This window comes from Heloderma suspectum, chromosome 4 (assembly GCF_057233095.1).
Source record: "Heloderma suspectum isolate Gila_16-S chromosome 4, 16-S_ref, whole genome shotgun sequence".
Lineage (NCBI taxonomy): Eukaryota > Metazoa > Chordata > Lepidosauria > Squamata > Helodermatidae > Heloderma > Heloderma suspectum.
The window spans coordinates 126,503,368-126,520,377 of NC_139461.1; the positions used below are offsets into that span (position 1 = coordinate 126,503,368).

At 46.1% G+C, this 17,010-nt stretch overlaps 1 protein-coding gene across 4 annotated transcripts in view; it reads right to left on the bottom strand.

The window, feature by feature from the left end:
* The window catches only part of LOC146347384 (uncharacterized), a 144,644-nt gene that overhangs the window by 44,384 nt on the left and 83,250 nt on the right, over positions 1 to 17,010 (bottom strand). The gene's annotated exons all lie outside the window — the stretch shown is intronic.

Genomic DNA, 17,010 nt, shown 5'->3' on the forward strand with positions numbered 1-17,010 from the left:
GAAAAAAAAAAACCTGATAGGCTACGTAATGATTTACGTAGCCTATCACGGCTAGATTTCCAAAGTCAGCCATGATAGGCTACGTTAATCGTTACGTAGCCTATCACGGGTGACTTTGGAGAAAAAAAAAAGCATGTATGCAAATGGCGGCACCCATGGGCACCACCATTTGCGTTCCTTATTTGGGCACGGGTAGTCTACGTAAAGATTTACGTAGACTACCGTGAAAATAAGGGCAACGCTATTTAATAGGCAAAAATAAGGGCAACGCCGCCATTTGCGTACGCTTTTTTTTTTTTCAAAGTCAGCCGTGATAGGCTACGTAACGATTTACGTAGCCTATCATGGCTGACTTTTGAAATCTAGCCGTGATAGGCTACATTCATCGTTACGTAGCCTATCATGGGTTGTGTGGTGTTTTTTTTACTTTATTTTGTAATGGCGGCGGCAGCCGGTTGGAACACCGGCCGCCGCCCCCACCCCCGCTGAAATGCCGCCGAACTCCCGCCGGGACCCGCCGCCAAGTGGGACATTCGAGGGAGGTAAGTCCCATCCCGGGGGGGCGGGGGGGTGGAGAATTTCACCAACAATTTCCGGGGACCGAATGCGTTGGCATTTGGTCTCCCCGAGATTCGTGGAGAAATTCTCCGCCATCCCTAGATAGGCTACGTAAAGATTTACGTAGCCTATCACGGCTGACTTTGACAATCTAGTCGTGATAGGCTACGTAAATCATTACGTAGCCCATCACGTTTTTTGTTTTGTTTTTTAACTTTATGGGGAAATGGTGGCGGCAGCCGGTTGGAAGACTGGCCGCTGCCCCCGCCCCGCCGAAATGCCACCGAAACACCGCCAGGACCCGCCACCAAGAGGGACATTCGACAGAGGTAAGTTCCATCCCGGGGGGGGGGGCGGAGAATTTCCCCAACAACTCCGGAGATTCATGGAGAAATTCTCCGCCATCCCTACCTGGTTATAAGAGATTGGCTGGGATGGAATTCCACTGACCTACCCCTTTCCAGAAATGGTCATTTTCACTGGTTTCTGGTTGTCCCCAGAAGCACTTAAATCTCCATTCTGCGAGCGGTAGGTGCTGCTTGTGGAATGGAATTGGTTGGGCACAACAGAATCAGCGGGGAAGTAAGGACACTGCCTTGTGTTCCAGTCCCTGTTTTGGTCTGAGGGGTACAAACTGGGTAAGCCTGCATCAAAATGTGAACCCAATGAAATCAGAGATGTGTGACACTGTTTAAGCCTGACAGGATTTCACAGTGTTTCCATTCCATTCCAATAAGCAGTGGTGGGGTGTAGAGGATTTTTTGTTTTTCCCAATTCTGGGAATGTTCACATTTGGGGTTGCGAACAGGGTTTATTTGACTGTTTTGTGTGCACAAATGAAATTCTCATACTTCTCTAGACAACCCCCAGGTTGTTCACACATATAAGAGCATAATTGCTGGTCAGAAATGTTTATCTTAGCAGGACCAGGCTGAAAAACCATTTTCTCCACATATTAATCACTTCTGACATAAAAATAATTGTATAGTGATAGAAACGACTATATATATATATATATATATATATATACACACACACACACACACACACACATATTTGTACTACAAATTTAAACACACGAGTGTGTGTGTATTAGTAATGCAAATCAGATATTATGTACTCTCACTCTAACTGCCATTTTTCTGTCCTATTTCCACTCGTCAGATTCACCTCAGGACAGCATCAGAACATCCCTTTCATAACTGGGTGGCAGCAGCATGGCTAAATGAATGATATGGGCCTTTGAATGCAGCAGTTTCAAATATCTAAAAAACCAGTCTCAGCCCACCCACCACCTTTTGGCTATCATGACTATTTAATGGTGACCTCAATTTCAGGGGTTCTCGATACACTGTATTACACTAAGACCAAAGTAGCCACAATAACATATTATGAATGAAAACATAAAATGAAATTTCTTCCTTCCTTTGCATCTTTCCAAAGGAGTTGGGGCTGTTTCTTATGACCCAAAATGGTCTGGAGTGTAGGCCCATCCATTTGTTACCTCTCAGGCATGGGATACACTTCTCTTATCAAATTCTATGTTATATCTAGACAGAGGAAATTATGTGGATGAATGACTCAGGGGATGACACTGGGGAATTTAGGGGAATGGCCGTAGCTCTGTGGTACAGCACATTCCTTGCATGCAAACAGATCCATGTTCAGTCCTTGGCTTTTTCCAAGCAGGGCCCAGAAAGAATCCTCTGAAAGCCCAGAGAGCCACTGACAGTCAGTGTAGATAATACAGAGTTAGATGGACCAATAATCTGATTCAATATAAGGCAACTTCCTGTTTCCTCTCGTATGGACATCGTCCAGCTCCCAAGGAGGGTGATAGAGGGGAACCATGACATTCACCCCATTTACATGGTTCTTCTTACATGAGTAAATGAAGGGCACACACACATACACACACGAATTGTCTCCACCCCACCCCCTGACCCTTCTAAACTCTTTTGGCTTTCCTCAAAATTTCTCTGAAGATTTCTCTGAGCACAAGCCTCCAAATTGCTTCAAGTTTCACTTTTAGGTGACGTCTGGTGACAGCCTAGGGAAATGCAGACACACCCCCCCCAATAAACTTCATTGGTCTCCTATGCCTATTCCTAAAATTCCTCAGATGCTTTGCCAAATTCACTTAAAATTTCAACTCTAGTTGTGTATGCATTGGCAGCAGAAACAGCCCCAGGGAAATGATTGCCACACCACTATAGTAATGTGTTTAGGACTTGCATTAAAATAGCTGTGTGGCAAATGCACACTGGTGAGCTAACAGTTGTCAAATGTCACTATCTTTATGGTGTTTCATTAGAGAATCAAGGGCTCAAAAGTCCTTGAATAGTCCTGTATTCTATCAGTCACATAGACCAGCCTTCCCCAACTTGGCACACTCCAGATGTGTTGGACTATAAATCCCATCAGTCCTTAGCTGTGGTGGCTAAGGGTGATGGGAATTGTAGTCCAATACATCTGGAGGGCTCTAGGTTCATAAAGGCTGACCCAAGACAAACCTATTTTTGGTTTAATCTTTTATTGAAGACTACTGATATTTATTATGTCTATAAGAAGTAGAATTTGGGGTTCCCCTCCCCCTGTGTCATAATACTGTATAGGTTTGGGCTGTTTGGAAGATTTAAAGCCTCAGACTGTTTGAGACCAGGCTATCTGTGTCCACATTAACCAGCCTGAGCCTTAAGATTAGCATCTGAGGCTCTGTTCCATGGTCAACAGGTGATTGCTATCACGTCAAGGACAATGCCTTTTCTGTGGTGGCCCCACATGTCTGGCGTGCCCTCCCAAAGGAAATGTGTATGGTCCCTTCATTGTTGGCTTTTAAACTTAAAGGCTATTTTATTTCAGCCCACACTTGGGTATGGAACTGTGTTCTAGCAGATATTTATTTGCCACTATTTTAAAAGTTATTCTAATGCTGTTTTCTGCTACTTTGTTGTTGTCTTAAGCATTTCTAGTTTTCTTTTGTGTAAGTACGCCACCTTGTGAGGTTGGATACCCCTGGAAAGCATAAGAGAAATCTAACTGATAGTGATAATAGTTGAAAGAAGAAGAAACGTATTGGACAAAGCACCACCTTAAAGATTTCCTTTATATCTAGGTTCATGAGAAAGTGTGTGAGATTCCCCCTTCTCTTACTGTGCCATTCATCAGCGCACACCAATGGCTCAGAGCAATTTTGTTCTCTCCTCATGTCCCAAGGGTCTCAGTATAGATTTTCACTTCTGCCAGCTGGATGGAGCTTTGGAACACTGCATATACCTGACACTCTGTCTTGATGAGCTGCTCTTTATTGGCTATGCAAATACTCATATGCTCATTCTTATGCCAGTGATGTGGAGGAGAGTGTTGTCCTACACAATGACCCTTTCAGTAAGAGTAGAGCAGACAGATACTTAGTCCCATAGATACATGAGCTTTGCTTTGCCCATGAGTAGCATTTCTCCATCAAGTGTTCTCTTCAAGAATAGATTTCTCATGAAATGCGAAGTCCAGTTCTACAAGATACCTAAGACACACTCTGGGGATAGTAACAGCAAATAGGATGGGGCTAACCTGTCCCAAGATTGGGACAAGGGCCCAGTTCTAAATTGAGGGTCAGTTCAGATGTTTAGTGTGGTGGAAGAGCAGCGCACGCACCCCTCCCCTCTACTATGTACCTAAAGTAATGTACAATATGGGAGCTTTGTAACATTCACATAGATGCCCTAACAGACCCTCTAGGTCATTAGAAGCCCTCCAGCTGACTGTGATACCTATCACTTCTGACAGCTGCTACAGCCATTGGCAGTTAGTGGACTTCAAGCCCTCTCAGTACTGCCAGCAACTCTCCCATTCTCTTACACACCATCCAACATTGACCAGTTGATCTCGAAACAGCAGAGGGGAACAAGAATGTCCCTTTGTTTGGCTGCAACTTCTTTGTTCCTTCCAGCTGCCACTAGAATAAGACAAGTGTAGCAAGAGGAAACAGGCTAGTGGTTAGGCTGAGGTGCTCTCAGTAGTAGAAGGGAGCACGCTACCTGTGGCAGTAGCAGCTATCAGAACCACAAGCTCCTGCTGCCCCTGGAGTCTTCATGGAGAGCTCCTTTGTTGAACTAGGCCTTTGTCTAATATGGAGGCATGGCAAGAGGAAAAGTGTTCATTCTGCAACATTTGAATGATGGTGTATCTTGTTTGTATTTATCATGGGCACATGGAACAAAAAGCTGATGTATGTGAAGGCTTCCTGACACTTATAGGCACATTTTTGGATAGGACATATGTGTCATATATGCCATTTTTCCATTCTTCATGCTGGATATGGTTGCCCCTGTTCCATAACTGTCTATAAAGGAGCTTATAAAAGTGCAGGAGCCATGTTGGGATGTGAAAGCTGGCAACCTGACTGGGGAACAATTGGAATGACATTGAACATGGCTGGCAGTCATGCTGTAGGCCAAGGGTAGGCAACTTTGGGGGATCCAGGGGCCACTTTTCACCCCTTAGAGCCTCCTGTAAGCTCAACTCCTGCTGCCGTGGGCAGCACTTCTGCCAAAATTCAGCAGCATGGTGGAAAAACAGTCAGCAGCTTGTCACTGAGTTTCAGCAGCAAACCACTATGTGGGCTTGAAAAGGACAAATTCAGCTTGTTTTCTACCTGCATTGCTCCTTTTTATGCCTCCATAATGGTTAGCCACCAAACTGGCAGAAAACCACAGGGGGTGTTTTGCTGCCACCACTGCAAATTTTAGTGATCTGGTGACATGGTCGCAACAGTTGACAGGGGGTTGCACACATCCTGTCAGCCACATGTTGCCCATACTTACGGTAGGTCCTATAATTTAGGAATGGGTGAACAAGCTGTGTTCACAATTGCTAGGATTCTCCAAACATCATCTTGTCACTGCTTGCCCTGTGCAAATGGGAAAATTGCATAAATTGAGCAGCAATCGAATGTGAGGTTTCTGCAAATTTCCCCAAACTTGTGCAACTTTCCTCCATAGACTAAAGTGGGGGTGATTCAGTCTACATGGAAATTTGTGCAAATTCGGAAAACTGCAAAATAATTGAACTGGAAATGTAGTGCAAATTGAATACAAGCACATGTCCAGCAGTTTGTGAACATTTTTGGTGTAAACGTACTTGCAACCTAGGGATGTACGAAAGTCACTTACCTTTTCTGTTCATGTGGGGGAGGTGCTCCGGCCCTCCCACCAGAATCCTTGATGGGGGGGAGGCGATCCGGTCCTCCCCCCTGGAATCCTTGACAGCCGGCTCTGCTCCGCGGCAGCTCCGCGGAGCAGCTGGCCAAGGCCATCCACAGCTGGATTTCTGGCCACTGACTGGCTGGTGTGGATGCAAATGGCGGCCGCTGTAGCGGCTGCCATTTGTGTCCAGCCAGGCAGCCATGCGTCCAGCCAGGCAGTCTTTACGTAGCCTATCATGGCTGGGCAAAAAAACAACAATGGCGTACGCAAATGGCAGCGGCTACGGCGGCTGCCATTTGCGTTCCTTATTTTTCACCATTTTAGTCTACATAAATATTTACGTAAACTATTACAGCAAAATAAAGGGGAACGCAAATAGCATAGTGGGCGCTATTTGCGATCCTTTTTTATTCACCGTTTTAGCCTACATAAATATTTATGTAGGCCAGAACGGCAAAAAATAAAGGAACACAAATAGCACCCACTACGCTATTTGCATTCCCCTTTTTTTCACCGTTTTATCTTATGTAAATATTTATGTAAGATAAATCGGCGAAAAATAGGGAACACAAATGGCGGCCTCTGTAGCCGCCGCCATTTGCGTATGCTGGGGGGGCGGTTAGCCATGATAGGCTATGTAAATTCTTACGTAGCCTATCACGGCTGCAAGCCAAGGATGGGAATGGCAGCAGCAGCAGCCCGGGTGCGGCCGGCCAGGAGACCAGCTGCCGGAGCCGCTGCTGCTGAATCCGCCGCATCCGCCCCAGGTAAGTGCCGTCCCAAGGGGATTCCGCAGGGAGCAGGGGGCAGGAGGCCGTTCCGCCATGGATTTGGGGGGCCAGATTTTAAAGAATCTGGCCTCACTGGAATCCGTGGCAGAATTCTCTGCCATCCCTATTGCAATCATGTTCGGGGATTCGAACATGGCATGCTTACATGTTCTGTGAGAAATAAACAAAATTCTCATACATCCCTATTATACTCCCACCTTCGGTTAGGAATTAAGAATATCCTTGCTACTATCCCTACTGGAGAGGGATGCTTGCGGAGAAACAAGAGAGGCACAGGGACAGGACTGAGTAATGATCAGCAGTTGTTGCAACAGCCTCTGTACCTAGATGCCAGTAGGTATTTATGAGCCAGTGATTAAGAGAGCATTCTGCCTCCTAAGAGTACTTACCCAGCCTCCTTCTGCCTGCTGCGGAACAAGTGCAGTGACTGGGATGATCCTTACTTTTCTCCCGTGGAAAGTTGCAGTGGAACCTGTTGTGCGGTGTTGGTTGGTTCTTGTGTATATGGGCCATTCATGGTGCCATTTTGCAGAAGTCTAGATGTGTGCATATTTTGTGATCACCATTTTTTTCTCAAAAAGGTGATAGTGTCACTCATGGACAGATCCCTGCTGAGTGCGGGTGGCTTGGCAAGTGAGCCTGGGGGGGGTGTTCAGGGGTGTGCAAGTGGGGGCAGGGGCTTGATGGCACCCGAAGAACCTGGATGGTGATGTCAGGGTTGGAACTGAGCCACAGAGCCCCAAAGCAGCTCTGATTCTGAGGAAGAGCTACAACCCTTGGGAGAGGAGCCCGCTCATCTCTCAGAGGCACAGCTGCAGGGAGAGACCCCCCCCTGCTCACATTTCTGAGAGAGATAGTGACCCTGGCACGAAAGAGAGGGAGATCGGTTGTTGCTAGACACAAGGCGCTGGTGCAGAGAGAGAAACGAGGTGGAGGGCGCCGAGAGGAGGCAGTCAGCCCGCTTGGCGCTACAGCAACTGCAGCGCCCCAATCCCCCATGGGTAACGCGGGGAGCCTCCCCTCCTAGCTCAAACGTTTCAGAGCTTTCCTGCCCTTCTACTCCAAATGGGGACCAACTGCGTACATGGAGCTTACATTACCCTGCTAAGATACCCTTTGCAGTCCTTGCTTAGTCGCTGGCAATAAGCATCTGAAAGAGTCATTAAGTTGTAGAGGAATAAAGCCTTGGAAAGAATCCTTTTTGTCTGCGTCTTGTTTTGGCTACTGGAGGGGACTTTAAGAGGCAGCTAGGGTGCTCCTGACAGATGGGGGTATAGCCCGTCCACCCCATGTGTATTTGAGTTTTTGTGCATGCACAATATCAAGGTGGATCTTGGGAAATGTAGTTCAGAATCATATAGTGTGGCATGATGTCATGCAACTCCATGTTATGCCCCTTTTTGTGTTTTCACATGGCCTGCCTGTGTGATGATGATGTCATGTGATGTTTACTTACCATCGCTGTCATGAAGATGGACCCCACAGAGGAGTTCTCGTGGAGTCACAAGAACCTAAGTAGACTTCTTTAAGTACATTTTCAGTTGAGGGCAGGGGTTAGGTGGCACATCAACTGAAAATTTCTGGAGGATAATCTGTGTACTACTTTACTGTGCTTACCTTGCAATCAATTCTGAACTTATTAGCAAATTTGTAATGTATCGGTGCAGGCTTGCTAAAAAGAAAAAAAAGTGAACATTATGAATGGACAGGTTTTGACCAATGAGCTGACTAATTATGAAATCTGTGGCATCAACTAAGCTTAACTGTTTTTAATTCTATAGCATGCAAAGTATGGTAACAATGATATTTGCTTTTTTCATGCAACATTGAATCAATAATTCAATGTGCTCCAGCCTTCTGGAATTTGCAGATATGCGAGCAGAAGCTCACAGGGAAAGTTTAGCACTGCAGGTGTTTTCAGCATGGCTATTGCTGCTGAGTTATATTTGGAGAGAAACAATGTTTCTTTGACAACTGGTTTCTCCTCTTCAAAATGCTGCTGTTCAATTTGCAAATGTGATGGCTCTAAAACTATAAATGCAATGTAAGAGGTGTGATACCTTCTTCAGTACCCTGATACATTTATCGTCTTTTCTTTTCTTTTCTTGCTATGTCATTGAGTAAAAGGGTCACTTACATGGAAGGTGCTATATAAAAAAGAACATAAGAAGCGCTTTATGGACAAAAGAAGTGCTTCAAGACCCATCTAGTCCAGCATTATGTGTACAAGAGAAGCCAATCAGATGTCTCAGCAAATTCAGAAGCTGGATATGAAAATGGTAACAAGTTTCTACTGCATTTCACAATCATCAGAGATATACTGCCTCTGTATATGGAGATTTAGCTGTCATGGGGAATACCCATTGAAAGTCCCACTCTCCATGAATTTCTCCAATCTGCTTATTTATTTATTTATTTATTTATAGCATTTTTTAGCCCACACTTTATCCACAAAGGCTGTGAGAACAAGTTGATCAGATCTCTAGTAAGACAGTCCCTGCTGTCAGTCTTATAATCTAAACTAATGATACATAAGGAAAAGTGGATCAGGAGGGAGGAGGAAAAAAAAAAAAACAGCTCAGCCACCAGGTCTTAAAGTTACAGTTCTTATATACAGTTCATTTAAATAGATAGATAGATAGATAGATAGATAGATAGATAGATAGATAGATAGATAGATAGACAGACAGCCATCATCACATCTTCGATAGCAGTGGCTGCAGCAGGAGCAGCGGGCGGCAGCAAAGACAACAACAGCAGTGGTGAAGACGACAGCAGCGGCAGCAAAGATGACAGCAGCAGGGGTGATGGCGGTGCAGCAGTGGAGAAGCTGGCTCTGGTAAGGACCTGGAGGCACCAGGGGGGCTGGGCCAGGGGCCGAAGTTCCGGGTTGCTTCGTGCCCCCTGTGCTTTGCCTTGGAAAGGAAACAAAGTGACCCAAAGTGACCCTCTTTGACTCGGGGTTCAGGCCTTGGGCCAAAGTGGTGCACAGCCCTAGTTTTTATTATGTGGAGTGCTTTTATATGCATGCATTGAAACTGATATATTCAAATTTATGCCACTACATTTTCTTTTTCTCTTTTTCTTTTGTTTTGATGAAATTTTACAATAAAAATCAATTAAAAAAACCATGTAATTCTTTCAGAAGACCACTTTACTTTTTGAAACTTGGCAGGGCATGCTTTACCTTGTGCCACAAATAGCTGTGTGAACTGTCCCCGTGTTTATATGATGACGCATTACTGATAATGTGGGTTAGACGTGAATAGTTATAACCCCATGGGCTGTGCATTGGCTATACCAGCTTATCATTGCAATAGGCAATATGAAGGGTTGAACCAAAACTACTCAATGGTTTTCAGCAACATTTTCACGTGTGCCAAATATGCCTCCTCTTTTCATGATTTTTTCAGCATAGCCACCAAAAAATGTATTAATTTACATTGCCCTCTTTTTCTCAGTTGTCTTCATTTTCCTCAATGACATAATTCAACACATAGTCCAATCTGTTTAGCTGTCATAATGTCCTCCCATTCATACATGATTCCTGATTGGCTGAGATTGCCTATGTGACTAAAGGAAGGAAGAAGAAAGCAGCAGCAGTTGTGGAAGCAATGGCACTGAGCAGAACAAGAACAGCAGCAACAACAGATGAATATTCTAGGGATTTCAGAGAATTCCGCCACGGACTCCAGGGAGGCCAGATTCTTTAGAATCCGGCCCCCTGGAATCCATGGTGGAATGGCCTCCCCCCCGCCACCCCAAGGAATCCCCCCAGGATGGAGCGTACCTGGCGGCGGATGTGGCGGATGCGGCGGCAGATGCGGCAGCAGCTCCGGCTGGTCTCCCGGCTGCTGCCGGGCTGCTGTGGCCACAAATGGCGGCCGTCGTAGTGGCCACCATTTGCGTGGCTGCCTTTCTTCATGATAGGTTATGTAAATACTTATGTAGCCTATCACGGTAAACAGCAGGGGTGCAAATGGCTGCCGCTACACCATTTGCACCCCTGCTCTTTGCCTTAATGGTCTACGTATTTACGTAGCCTATCACGGCTTGGCAGCCACGCAAATGGCGGCCAGCATAGCAGCCTCCATTTGCGGCCGCAGTAGCCCAGCAGCGGCCGGAATTCCGGCTTTGGCCGGCCCTGGCTGGTGGCTCCTCAGAGTCACCATGGAGTGGAGCCAGACATGGAGGATTCCGGGGGGAGGAACGGAGCGCCTTCCCTCCACCGCGGATGCCCCGGAACTAGGGATGGATGAAATTGGCCTTACCTGGCTCCGCTGGGTTCCGCTGGAGGGGGGAGGCGCTCCGTCCCTCCCCCCGGAATCCTGGCCGGTCGGCTTCGCTCCGCGGGGATTCCGCAGAGCTGCCGGCCAGCTCTGCCAGCAGCCGGACATCCGGCCGCTGGCTAGCAGGGATGCAAATGGCGGCGGCCATAGCTGCCGCCGTTTGCGTCCCTGTAGTCAGCCATGATAGGCTACATAAATCTTTACGTAGCCTATCACGTCTGACTTTAAAACAAAAACAAAAACATGTGTATGCAAATGGCGGCGCCTATGGCCACCGCCATTTGCATTCCTTATTTTGGCCCGTCTTAGTCTATGTAAATATTTACGTAGACTAAGACGGCAAAAATAAGGGGAACACAAATAGCATAGCGGATGCTATTTGTGTTCCCCCTTATTTTTGCCATCTTAGTCTACATAAATATTTATGTAGACTAAGACAGGCCAAAAAAAGGAACGTAAATGGCGACAGCCGTAGCCACCACCATTTGCGTACGCGTGTTTTTTTTTAAAGTCAGATGTGATAGGCTACGTAAAGATTTACATAGCCTATCATGTTTTTTTTTTTAACCTAGCCATGATAGGCTACGTAAATCTTTACGTAGCCTATCACATTTTTTTTGTTTTTTTTAACACTGGAAATGGCGGTGGCGGCAGCTGGTTGGAAGACCGGCCGCCACTGCTGCCAGAGCCGCCGCCGAAGCCTCCGCTGCCCGGAAGATCCGCCCCAGGTAAGTTTTGTCCCGGGGGGGATCTACGGGGGGTGGGGGGGCAGGCCATTCTGCCACAGAGTTCAGGGGGCCGAATGCACTGGCATTCGGCCTCACCGAGATCCATGGCAGAATTCTCTGCTTTCCCTACCCGGAACGGAGCCAGGTAACTGTTTTGTACATCCCTAGAATATTCTCAATATTAAAGCATTTTGGGGAAAATATATCTTCCACCACCACCTGCCATTGCTATTTTGATCCAAAAATTGAAATAGGAGAAAATTTGTGCAGTGAATCTGGATTATTCATGCCTTTCTTCATAGTGAGATGCTATCTTTTCCTTGGCTCTAATATATTCCTTAGAAATGCAGTGAAATAGAGCTAGCAAAGACTATTTAATTTCAAAAGCTTCAGCTCAGTAAACCATACCAAATATTGAAATATACTTATGTAGATGAAGGGATATTTTAAATAGACTGGAGTTTAATCGGGTCATTCAATCTTTAACCGGGGTGTCATCCCTGCTTGATATGTGTTCTCCTCACTGAAGACACAAAGATGTTTAAACGAGACCTCTGCTATCCTTTTGAGATAGCCATGTGGCCAAAATGAGTAAAACTGAGATGTATGCTGAACATAATTATTCAGAAGAATGATAGAAATGTCTAATACGCTACATGATTTATCTTGTGCTTTGTTCCTAGGAAGGTATTTAGGGCTCATAGCTGGATTACTCTAGTTTAATCAAGTGGTAAAATGAAAGTTAATGGAAACTTTTCTGCAGAAAATTGCAAGGCATTATTTGACATGTTTCTGTCCTGAGGTACCCTCACCCTAATATAAAATAATGATGTCAGGGTGCATAATGATGTTACATTGGTATGGATAAACAGGCAATCTACTATCAGGAGACCCATGTAAGGATGTATGAGAAGTTTGTTTCATTTCATTTATGATCAGAATTTACCTGTTTGCACCTCCTGAACCTGAATGTGAACCTGAGTGCAATTCACAGTCAAAGCTCATACATTCCTGAGTGTGTGATGTTGTTTGAATACCTTATAAAGATTTGCATGGAAAATTCATACTTTTAAAACAGTGTACACAAACATGCTCTAATAAACAGGAGAAGATAGCGTATCTTCTTGCAGCTTATATCCCAGCAGCTCACACTATATACCAGGGATGGGCAACTGGGAGGTCCAAGGGCCATTTTTGCACCCCTGGTTGCATACCACCCCACCGGCAGGTGCCGAAAATTGGAGAGAAAATAAAAATAAATGAATAACCAATTGGCATCCAGAGCTGCTATGGAATGCTAAAAGGGTCAACGTTAGCATGTTTGCAAGCTAATTTTTATCCTTTTGGGATTCTGTAGAAACTATGGATACCATTTTCTTTGCCAAAAAAATTTTTTTTACACATTTTTTATGGATACCCCCAAATTTCAGGGGTCAGTGGGGGACTCCATTGGAGGCTGTGGGGACTGCATGCAGCCCATGGGCCACATGTCACGCCCCTGCTCTACACTTTGCTTTATGATAGCCTGGCAACCTTGGGCCAGTCACTACCTTTAGCCTAACCTACCTCACAGGAGTTGTGAGGATTAAAAAGTGGGAAACTGTACAACCCCCCTGAGTTCCTTGGAGGATTATCAGGAATTCATTCCTCTCCGATGCTTCATTCAGAAAGGCCATGCTTTCTTTGCAATAATAATTGCCTATATTAGAGCTCTGCACAAATGGCTTCTCAAAATTATCCAGCCTGTTTGTGGGCAGAGAAATGTGCACGGGGGGGGGGGGCAATTTCATGGAATTTCTCCTAGGTGAGTCGTTTCTCACAACACTTCCTCATGGATAGGGCTCACTGTTGGCAGGGGTTGTAGCACAGGTTCTTTCTTTTTTTCCTAAGGGTTTTCGGTTCATTGCACTGCTTCTGTAAGTGGCAAAGGCATCAAATGTGTTGAGGCTTTCACTTTTTTGAGGCAGCATTTTGAATGTCTTTGGGTGGCATTTCTGAGCTTACCTAATCATTGCGAGGTGGCTGAGGGTGCTGTGTGTAGGGATGTATGAAAGTCACTTACCTTTTGCGGATTATGTTGATGGGGGGGAGGAATTCTGTCCCTCCCCCTGGAATCCTGGATGGGGGGGAGGTGATCCGTTCCTCCCCCCCGGAATCCTCCATGGCCGTCTATGCTCCTAGGCAGCTCTGCGGAGCAGCCGGCCAGGCCCGCCCAGGCCAGAGTCATCTGCAGCTGGATTTCCGGCCACGAAGGGCTCTGGGGAAAAAACAAAACAAAACCGCATACGCAAATGGCGGCATGGCCACCGCCATTTGCGTTCCTTATTTTTGCTGTCTTAATCTACGTAAATATTTACGTAGACTAAGACGGCAAAAATAAGGGGAACAAAAATTGCGTAGTGGATGCTATTTGTGTTCCCCTTATTTTTGCCGTCTTAGTCTACATAATTATTTACGTAGACTAAGACAGCAAAAATAAGGAACGCAAATGGCAGCGCCTGTAGCTGCCGCCATTTGCGTACGCCTTTTTTTTTTTTTTTTACCCAGTCGTTTTAGGCTACATAAAAACTTATGTAGCCTAAAACATCTGGGTAAAAAAAAAACTGCATATGGTGGCAGCGGCAGCTGGTCGGAAGACCAGCCGCCGCCGCCGCCTGGAAGATCCGCCCAAGGTATGTCTCATCCTGGGGGGGATCCGCGGGGGGGTGGCAGGCCATTCCGCCACAGATTTCGGGGGGTCGAATGCACTGGCATTCGGCCTCACCGAGATCTGTGGCGGAATTCTCTGCCATCCCTAGCTGTGTGTGTTTTCTGTGTTACACATCTTTGCCTTGCTCTGTAGTCTCCCAGGCTACCTGCACTTTCTGAACTGAAAACGTCCCATGGGAGGAATTGCCTCATGATGTCTTCCTCACAATGGCTTCAACTGCAGTGAAGGAAACTGAGGAGGCTACCGGCTAGGGAGCCTCTTCCGACCGGCTGCCGCCACCACCATTTGCAGTGTGGTTTTGTTTTTTACAAACACGTGATAGGCTACGTAAGTTTTTACATAGCCTAAAACGTCTGGGTAAAAAAAAAAAAAGGCGTATGCAAATGGCGGCGGTTACGGCCACCGCCATTTCCATTCCTTATTTTGGGCCATCTTAGTCTATGTAAATAATTACGTAGACTAAGATGGCGAAAATAAGGGGAATGCAAATAGCGTCTGCTACGCTATTTGCGTTCCCCTTATTTTCACCGTATTAGTCTACGTAAATATTCACGAAGATTAAGACATCAAAAATAAGGAACACAAATGGCGGCAGCCATAGCCGCCACCATTTGCGTAAGCAATTTTGTTTTGTTTTTCCCCCAGAGGATTCCGGGGGGGAGGGACGGAACGCCTCCCCCCCCTACCATAAACATAATCTGTGAACAGGTAAGTGATTTTCGTGCATCCCTACTACTGGCTGCCACAGAGATTACTGTACAATGACAGAAAGGGCACATGCACACATTCCTTAGTCACCTCGTCAGTAAGGTAAACCCAAGAACCCCAAACCCAACCCATGAGAATTTCTCTGAAATTTCTTCTCCCTTGAATTTCTTTTCTAAAACTATTTCTTTTTTATCAAATCGAATGAGAATGGTAAAAAAAAAAGTGAGAAATTTTCTGCACAACACTACCCTACATGGGCATGAAGGGTAATCACAGAATCATAGAATATTAGAATAGTAGGGTTGGAAGGGGCCTACAAGGCCATCAAGTCCAACCCCCTGTTCAATGCAGGAATCCAAGTCAGAGTATCCCTGACAGATGGCTGTCCAGCCTCGTTTTGAATGCCTCCAGTGTGGGACACCCCACTGCCTCCCTAGTGAATTGGTTCTATTGTCGTATTGCTCTAACAGTCAGGACGTTTTTCCAGATGTTCAGCCAGAATCTGGCTTCCTGTAACTTCAGCCCATTATTCCATGTCCTGCACTCTGGGATGATCGAGAAGAGATCCTGGCCTTCCTCTCTGTGACAACCTTTCAAGTACTTGAAGAGCGCTATCATATCTCCCCTCAGTCTTCTCTTCTCAAGGCTAAACATGCCCAGTTCTTTCAGTCTCTCTTCATAGGGCTTTGTTTCCAGTCCCCTGATCATCTTTGTTGCCCTCCTCTGAACCCTCTCGAGTTTGTCTGCATCCTTCTTAAAATGTGGTGACCAGAACTGGACATAGTACTCCAGATGAGGCCTAACCAGTGCTGAGTAGAGAGGAACTACTACTTCCCAGGATTTGGAAGCTATCCTTCTATTAATGCCGCCCAAAATAGCATTAGCCTTTTTTTGCAGCCATATCACATTGTTGGCTCATATGCAGCTTGTGATCGACAACAATTCCAAGATCCTTCTCGCTTGTGGTGTTGTTGGGCCACGTATCCCCCATCTTGTAACTGTGCATTTGGTTTCTTTTTCCTAGGTACAGAACTTGGCATTTATCCCTATTAAATGTCATTCTGTGGTTTTCTGCCCAGTGCTCCAGTCTATCAAGATCACTTTGAATTTTTTTTCTGTCTTCCAAGGTATTAGCTATCCTGCCCAATTTTGTGCCATCTGCAAATCTGATCAGCATTCCCTGCACCTCCTCCTCCAAGTCATCAATAAAATGTTGAAGAGAATAGGCTCAGGACTGAGCCCTGCGGTCCCCCACTTGTTACCTCTCCCCAGTTTGAGAAGATCCCATTGCTAAGCACTCTTTGAGTATGATTCTGTAGCCAACTGTGGATCCACTGGATCGTTGTTTCATCTAGCTCACTTTCAGGTAGTTTCCTCATCAGGATATCATGGGGCACTTTGTGGAAAGCTTTGCTGAAGTTGAGGTATATTATGTCTACAGCTTTCCCACAGTCCACAAGGGAGGTTACTTGTTCAAAAAATGAGATCAGATTAGTCTGGCAGGATTTGTTCTTGACAATTCCATGTTGGCTTCGAGTAATCATGGCATTGTTTTCAAGGTGCTTCCAGATGGATTGCTTTATCATCTGCTCCAGAATTTTCCCAGGGATTGATATCAGACTGACTGGTCTGTAGTTCCCAGGTTCCTCCTTTTTATGCTTTTGGAAGATAGGGACAACATTAGCCCTCCTCCAGTCATCTGGCACTTCACCCGTCCTTAGGGATGTCAGAGAATTCCGCCACGGATCTCGGGGAGGCCGAATGCCAGCGCATTTGGCCCCCCAAAATCGGTGGTGGAACGGTCTGCCCCCCCGCCCCCCCGGAACGAGACTTACCTGGGGCGGATCTTCCTGGCGGCGGCGGCTCTGGCGGTGGCTCCGGCGGCGGTTCGGCGGCGGCGGCTCTGGCGGTGGCTCCGGCGGCGGTTCGGCGGCGGTGGCTACAGCGGCCGGTCTTCCGACCGGCTGCCGCCGCCACCATTTCCAGTTTAAAAAAAAAAAGACGTGATAGGCTATGTAAAGA